The sequence below is a fragment of the Phoenix dactylifera genome, unplaced genomic scaffold, assembly GCF_009389715.1.
Source record: "Phoenix dactylifera cultivar Barhee BC4 unplaced genomic scaffold, palm_55x_up_171113_PBpolish2nd_filt_p 001083F, whole genome shotgun sequence".
NCBI lineage: Eukaryota > Viridiplantae > Streptophyta > Magnoliopsida > Arecales > Arecaceae > Phoenix > Phoenix dactylifera.
In genome coordinates, this window is record NW_024068430.1 from 144,784 (window position 1) to 152,187 (window position 7,404).

General features: G+C 34.7%; 2 long non-coding RNA genes across 2 annotated transcripts; both read right to left on the reverse strand.

Moving 5' to 3' along the window:
• Nucleotides 1-384: 384 nt before the first annotated feature.
• On the reverse strand, nt 385-1,010 carry LOC120107932. The gene is made up of 2 exons (XR_005509523.1): nt 892-1,010; nt 385-806 (listed from the first exon to the last, which is right to left on the reverse strand). It is a non-coding gene; the product is annotated as an uncharacterized LOC120107932 (long non-coding RNA).
• A 4,595-nt stretch (nt 1,011-5,605) lies between these two features.
• On the reverse strand, nt 5,606-6,222 carry LOC120107933. Its single transcript, XR_005509524.1, has 2 exons — nt 6,113-6,222; nt 5,606-6,027 (listed from the first exon to the last, which is right to left on the reverse strand). It is a non-coding gene; the product is annotated as an uncharacterized LOC120107933 (long non-coding RNA).
• Nucleotides 6,223-7,404: the final 1,182 nt, after the last annotated feature.

Consider the following 7,404-nt stretch of genomic DNA (forward strand, 5'->3'; position numbering starts at 1 on the left):
TGCTATACTTATATGACAAACATATTCAAAGATTGCCCCACCAATCATGATCTATCTCAGATATATCATTTAAAACATTTTTTTCGAATCCAAAAGTTGAATATGTTCTCGTAAATTTGTGCATCAGATATGGTTGTATTGCATAAAATAAAAATCCAGTGCGCCAATCTTTGAAAACTGTGTTCTAAATGTAGCAAATGTTCCTCCATCTCCTTGTCCCTTTATATCCTCTCACTAGATTGCACACAGTAACGATCCTTGACAAAATTATCTACTTCCCTTGACAACAATCTAAGCCATCTATGCACCACATATTCCTCGGAATGCAGTCAAGAACAGGATGAGAAACCATGCATAAAGAAAGCAAATAGGAAGACCAAAAACTCAAAGTGAATGCATATTAGAAAATTGCAATTCCAAAACATACACCATACGATAATACTATCAACGACCTCAAACTTGTTCACCCATTCCAATAAACAAATTTATTCGATGACCAAATTTATTTTATCCCAACACATTTAGTAGGATTAACCACATGAGTCACAGTTGCAAGCTTCGGGCATGAAGGCACACGTGCCAAAGGGCTTGCCAGGAATGTTGCATTTGATGCGATAGCAACACTGCGTTGATAAGCAATTCTTGTGGTCTTTGTTAGTACAGCACTCACACGTCGCGCATTTACTTGAAGGGGGGGTTTTGGGCATTGACATCCATGTTGGCGGGTCTATCAATGGTGTGGTACTCAACCATGCTAGTGGGTAGATATTGGATGGTCGGTTGTGGCTTGGAGGCAGCAACATCTCCTGCATTTCATATGGGTTGTAAAAGGTTAGTTGGTGAGTAAAACAAAAATTTGAAGGGATCGATTGTGAGTTAAAGAAGGATCACCTCTCACAAGGATGATAGTTAATGGAAGAATGAGAGCGATGATGAGATGAGGGGGGACCTTGGCCATGGTTGTCAAGATGGGTGAGAACACACTGACAGGGAGAGAGGTTGGGGGGGGGGGGGGGGGGGGTGAAGTAAAGGACTTGAGGGGAGGGAGGTTTCATTCTCAATTATATAAGAAATTCTTTTGCAAATTAAGAAAGTTTCCACTCATTGATTCGTTCCTTTTATTGTGGGGGGATGGGTGGGCGCAAGAATGGTAAGCATAGCAAGAGAAATTCCATAAAATAAATGGCATAATTTGGTCATATGTGGAAGGGTTCCAACCAAGGGGGAGGGAAAACTATAGTTACACTCCTCGACGTTGCAAATTGCGCCAAAGAAGTTAAGCACATAATTATTATTCGTAAAAATCTTTACACTAAATCGTAACATAAAAAGGAAAGGGAAAACTATAGATACACCCCTCAACGTTGCAAATTGCACCAAAGAATTTAAGCACATAATTATTGTTTGTAAAAATCTTTACACTAAATCATAACACAAACCATTTACACATAATCTCTATCTTGAAGCCTTAGCCCTTTCATATAATTTTGGACCTCAAGGAAAGAAAAATAATAAAACTAGTACATTATTAATTATTTTTAATATTCATAACAAATTATTATTAACTTATCAGAATATAATATATATCACTTAATTGATGTCGGGATTTATTAGAATCTTGCTACAATCCATGGTAGATAGGCTAGCACCTATTTAACTATAAACATTTTTATAGATAAGTTTAAATTTTATGGGAAGTAGTATATATATTGGTAGCTTAAGAAGATGCTGCTTTAACTGCAATGTAGAGTGGGGAATGGATCATATGCAGATTGGATATTAGTATATTCATTTTTGTATCCATATTTTTCTATCTGGATATGGACATTAATTGGATAAAATTTTGGGTATTAATTAGATTTTTTGTAACATTCAATAATAAAAATGACATGATCACAAATTATAAATTAAATAAAAAAATAATTTTAACAAGCATTAATTGAAGAAAAAACCATAATCAAAATTAATACCCAAGATAGCAATGCAAGAGGAGTGTGAATTGGATTTCTATTAGACTTTAATTAAAATTAACTGCAACTTAATTTTCCTTAGTGTTGCGAGTGTAGCAGTGAAGGAATAGTGCAATAAAGTAATGAGTTAGAAACAAATTAATGAAATAGTAAAAGCAAAAAAAAGATAAGTGAGCACACACACAAAGAACACAAACTTTATAGTGGTTCAGAGCAACTTGCTCCTACGTCTGCTCCCCAAGCCTCTTCTTGAAATTTGAGCTAAATGCTCCTCCCTTCATGAATCTCTCTTCTCCTTATCCACCACAGCGTATGGCCCTATCATCTGCTAAGATTTTGACCAGATAAGTAACAAAAAATCCCCCTCGTCGTATCCCTTATTCTGCCATGTTTTCTATTCTTTTTTCTCTTTCCACCACTAATGCCACTGCTGCTAACTATTGGCACCTCCATGATCGTACCTCCCAATAGGACATCGAAGCGCCAGACATAAGCAAGTAAGCTAGAGCCTGATACACTGACGAGACTTTTGATACCCCTATACTGGCTGAACTCTTATTTACTCGATTTTTTTATATTTTCTAGCCTCTTGCTGATCATCTACTACTTATAACGGGTTGTGACCACCAGTGCCACCAACCACCCGAGTTGGCCTTTTCCTCTTATTAAGAGAGAAAGAAAAATCCTTATTTTCTAGCCCTATTATTCGGTCGTGTTTTCTTTTCTTTTCTCGTCGGCCACTCATTGCCACTAGCTGGGCTCACCATGTCACCACCAGAATTCCATCCCTTCCTTCCTCCTCTCCCTCTTCCCTTGGAGATGGCATGAGGAGCCCTTGCTTATGCCCTTATTTTGCCATTAAAAAAGAAGGGGAGAAGAATCCTATGCACCTAATATTCTCTCTTGTCTCTTCCCTAACTAACCCGTGGACTAGATACAAGTTCCACCTGATTTTCTCTCCCTTTCCCTCTCTATATCTTCAATAGATCAGTCCCAAACCCCTTATTGGACCCGATCCAAGTCTCTCTCTCTTCTCTTATTTTCTTTTCTCTCTCATTTATCATTAGGTTAAAGGCTAATAGTGTTTGCTATTTTGGTAATTGCCCCCAACTCCAAACAAGCATCACATCTAGAGATTGAGCCACTTATCTAATGTAACCAATATAAATCCTATTTTAACTTTTTTCTTCTGAAAATTGAAGATCCCTAGGTTGGATTTAAAACTAGAAATTGATAGAAAATTGTGACTTAGAAGGGTGCCACATTCTACAGATTTAGGATAATGAGTAAGATTAAGGAAGACAACCTAATGAGTTGATAAATTTTTGTGGAGAGCATGATTAGTTTTACGAGAAGGAATTTCCGATCTGGTCAACTTACATTGCAAATTATCTCTGCCTCTGGTGTTTTTTCGTGCACATGATTTGATATGTAATCTATATCGCCTTATAGTTACCGACATTATTTGAAATTTAAACTGTTGATATTATCTATCCATATATTATGTTTAAATTATATGTTGTGCATATAATGATTTTTTAAAATATTTGATCAAGGATGACATGATTAACTTAGGCATGAACTGAAATTTTTTGCAATGATAAATGTGTTGATTTAATCATGTTGCTCTCTAGTCTAACTATGAGCATACTAGTACTGGATATAATCTACTTTGGGCCTTCAATGGGGCGATCACTGGTGCATGCCGATTAACAGCATGCTATAGCTAAGATCTAATTTCCTTTTAAGCCTAACCAATTGGACAATCACGGGCATATGCTAATGGAAGCTTGTTTTTTATGTGATTTCAAAGCTAGTTTTCTTTTGGGACTCTAGTAGGGGGATTATTGGTAGATATTGATGGATGGCATATTGTAGTCAAGATTTAGTCTCTTCTAGGGTTTGACGTAGATCGATCATGGCCGTAGTCGGAAAGGCTAGGAGAGTGAAAACGGAAGGTGCATCTATATTGATTTGAAATTTATTTTTAGCAAATGTATTAAATATTTTGAATTCGATATTGATAGATATGGCTTGTGTCATGCTTTCATCAGCATGTTTTATTAATTGATAATTTGTGCTGTGAAGTTCATATTTTATGCAATCCTGATCCAACTACATGTAAAGGTTACATACTAAGACTATAAGCAAACTATCTCTAGTCTGTTTTTTTCTCAGAAGTAGAGGAATAGTGAGGGCTAAGACTTTATAGAGAGGAATCTAGGATCTAGAAAACGGCTATTAGCTCTTTTGTAATAATAAATATGATTAGACATTTGTATGAAATTTCTTTGCTGGTTTCTTGAGTTTGTACACTTTCTTTGAATAATTATTACACCTTTTGTTGCTTTGACTACCACTGACTCAGTATTTCAATGATATATGAATATGAAAAATGTAGGCCTTGCAAGTCCTGTGGGATTAAACCCTATGGCCACCTACCATGTACTTGGCTTGTGCTATTAGGTCGGGGTATGATAGAATCATTACTCATAAAAAAAATCGCAAGTAGAATCCTCTAGCACATGAGAGTTTCTAGAATAGGTTTTATGATACTGCACCCACAAGACATGAGAGATGCGACGAAAGGAAGTGTACCTAGTTTTATATGGTAGTGTATCAATAAATATGATAAGGTGAATAACTTATAATTAGAGAGAAAATATAGAAATTACCAAACTTTAGGTCCTATTTGACATCACATTTATTTTTTACTTTCAAAATAAAACTACAAAAATGAACATGAAAAAACATATTTGGTACTTTTACTTTTTCAATTTAAAATTATTTTTATTATTTCTAAAAATAAAATAGAAACCATCATCATATTTATATTTTTAAATCCATACATATAAAACTAGAAGAAACATATTTATATACCATACATATTTATATACTTAAAAATTAGAAAAAAATAAAAATATTATTTTTGTATTAATTTTAAAAATTAGAGAACATAAAATGTTTCCATAGTGGAGAAAAACATTGCTAAATCCTAGAAAAGACTACTACTGAAACTTTAGTTTTCTTAGCAATTGTATAAAGCCTCGGTGTTGAAATCCTAATAGTAAATTTACAAGCGACATAGTAGTGGTCGGGAAAACTGCTGAGACAAGTTTTCACAGCAGTTTTTGGTACTTTTCTCAATGATTTTGGCTGCTGCTAAGAAAATTTTTGACTACTGAGAATTTTTTTATCATACTCCATTGCTTCTAACTCTTTTATCATAACCACAAGCTCTTTATGTTTGATGCTATACTTATACGACAAACATATTCAAAGATTGCCCCACCAATCATGATCTATCTCAGATATATCATTTAAAACATTTTTTTCGAATCCAAAAGTTGAATATGTTCTCGTAAATTTGTGCATCAGATATGGTTGTATTGCATAAAATAAAAATCCAGTGCGCCAATCTTTGAAAATTGTGTTCTAAATGTAGCAAATGTTCTTCCATCTCCTTGTCCCTTTATATCCTCTCACTAGATTGCACACAGTAACGATCCTTGACAAAATTATCTACTTCCCTTGACAACAATCTAAGCCATCTATGCACCACATATTCCTCGGAATGCAGTCAAGAACAGGATGAGAAACCATGCATAAAGAAAGCAAATAGGAAGACCAAAAACTCAAAGTGAATGCATATTAGAAAATTGCAATTCCAAAACATACACCATACGATAATACTATCAACGACCTCAAACTTGTTCACCCATTCCAATAAACAAATTTATTCGATGACCAAATTTATTTTATCCCAACACATTTAGTAGGATTAACCACATGAGTCACAGTTGCAAGCTTCGGGCATGAAGGCACACGTGCCAAAGGGCTTGCCAGGAATGTTGCATTTGATGCGATAGCAACACTGCGTTGATAAGCAATTCTTGTGGTCTTTGTTAGTACAGCGCTCACACGTCGCGCATTTACTTGAAGGGGGGGTTTTGGGCATTGACATCCATGTTGGCGGGTCTATCAATGGTGTGGTACTCAACCATGCTAGTGGGTAGATATTGGATGGTCGGTTGTGGCTTGGAGGCAGCAACATCTCCTGCATTTCATATGGGTTGTAAAAGGTTAGTTGGTGAGTAAAACAAAAATTTGAAGGGATCGATTGTGAGTTAAAGAAGGATCACCTCTCACAAGGATGATAGTTAATGGAAGAATGAGAGTGATGATGAGATGAGGGGGGACCTTGGCCATGGTTGTCAAGATGGGTGAGAACACACTGACAGGGAGAGAGGGGGGGGGGTGAAGTAAAGGACTTGAGGGGAGGGAGGTTTCATTCTCAATTATATAAGAAATTCTTTTGCAAATTAAGAAAGTTTCCACTCATTGATTCGTTCCTTTTATTGTGGGGGGATGGGTGGGCGCAAGAATGGTAAGCATAGCAAGAGAAATTCCATAAAATAAATGGCATAATTTGGTCATATGTGGAAGGGTTCCAACAAAGGAAAGGGAAAACTATAGTTACACTCCTCGACGTTGCAAATTGGCGCCAAAGAAGTTAAGCACATAATTATTATTCGTTAAAAATCTTTTACACTAAATCGTAACATAAAAAGGAAAGGGAAAACTATAGATACACCCCTCAACGTTGCAAATTGCACCAAAGAATTTAAGCACATAATTATTGTTTGTAAAAATCTTTACACTAAATCATAACACAAACCATTTACACATAATCTCTATCTTGAAGCCTTAGCCCTTTCATATAATTTTGGACCTCAAGGAAAGAAAAATAATAAAACTAGTACATTATTAATTATTTTTAATATTCATAACAAATTATTATTAACTTATCAGAATATAATATATATCACTTAATTGATGTCGGGATTTATTAGAATCTTGCTACAATCCATGGTAGATAGGCTAGCACCTATTTAACTATAAACATTTTTATAGATAAGTTTAAATTTTATGGGAAGTAGTATATATATTGGTAGCTTAAGAAGATGCTGCTTTAACTGCAATGTAGAGTGGGGAATGGATCATATGCAGATTGGATATTAGTATATTTCATTTTTGTGTCCATATTTTTCTATCTGGATATGGACATTAATTGGATAAAATTTTGGGTATTAATTAGATTTTTTGTAACATTCAATAATAAAAATGACATGATCACAAATTATAAATTAAATAAAAAAATAATTTTAACAAGCATTAATTGAAGAAAAACCATAATCAAAATTAATACCCAAGATAGCAATGCAAGAGGAGTGTGAATTGGATTTCTATTAGACTTTAATTAAAATTAACTGCAACTTAATTTTCCTTAGTGTTGCGAGTGTAGCAGTGAAGGAATAGTGCAATAAAGTAATGAGTTAGAAACAAATTAATGAAATAGTAAAAGCAAAAAAAAGATAAGTGAGCACACACACAAAGAACACAAACTTTATAGTGGTTCAGAGCAACTTGCTAC